Consider the following 231-nt stretch of genomic DNA (forward strand, 5'->3'; position numbering starts at 1 on the left):
TGAAGTTTTGAATTAAAGCTGAAGACATTTTTAAAACCCTGTAATTTGAACCAGTGACATTTTCTTTATTTGTGCTGATGGGTTAGAGAAAGGAAAAAAAAAATCTTTAAAAACTGCAGTCCAAACACCCACAGCTCTGCCTTCAGAGAAGCCATCTGCCCCCACCCCTCCCCCCGAAAAAAAAAAAAATTGTTAGGTTGTTTTTTTTTTTTTTTTTCTTTTTTTTTTTTC

This window comes from Catharus ustulatus, chromosome 29 (genome assembly GCF_009819885.2).
Source record: "Catharus ustulatus isolate bCatUst1 chromosome 29, bCatUst1.pri.v2, whole genome shotgun sequence".
In the NCBI taxonomy this organism is placed as follows: domain Eukaryota; kingdom Metazoa; phylum Chordata; class Aves; order Passeriformes; family Turdidae; genus Catharus; species Catharus ustulatus.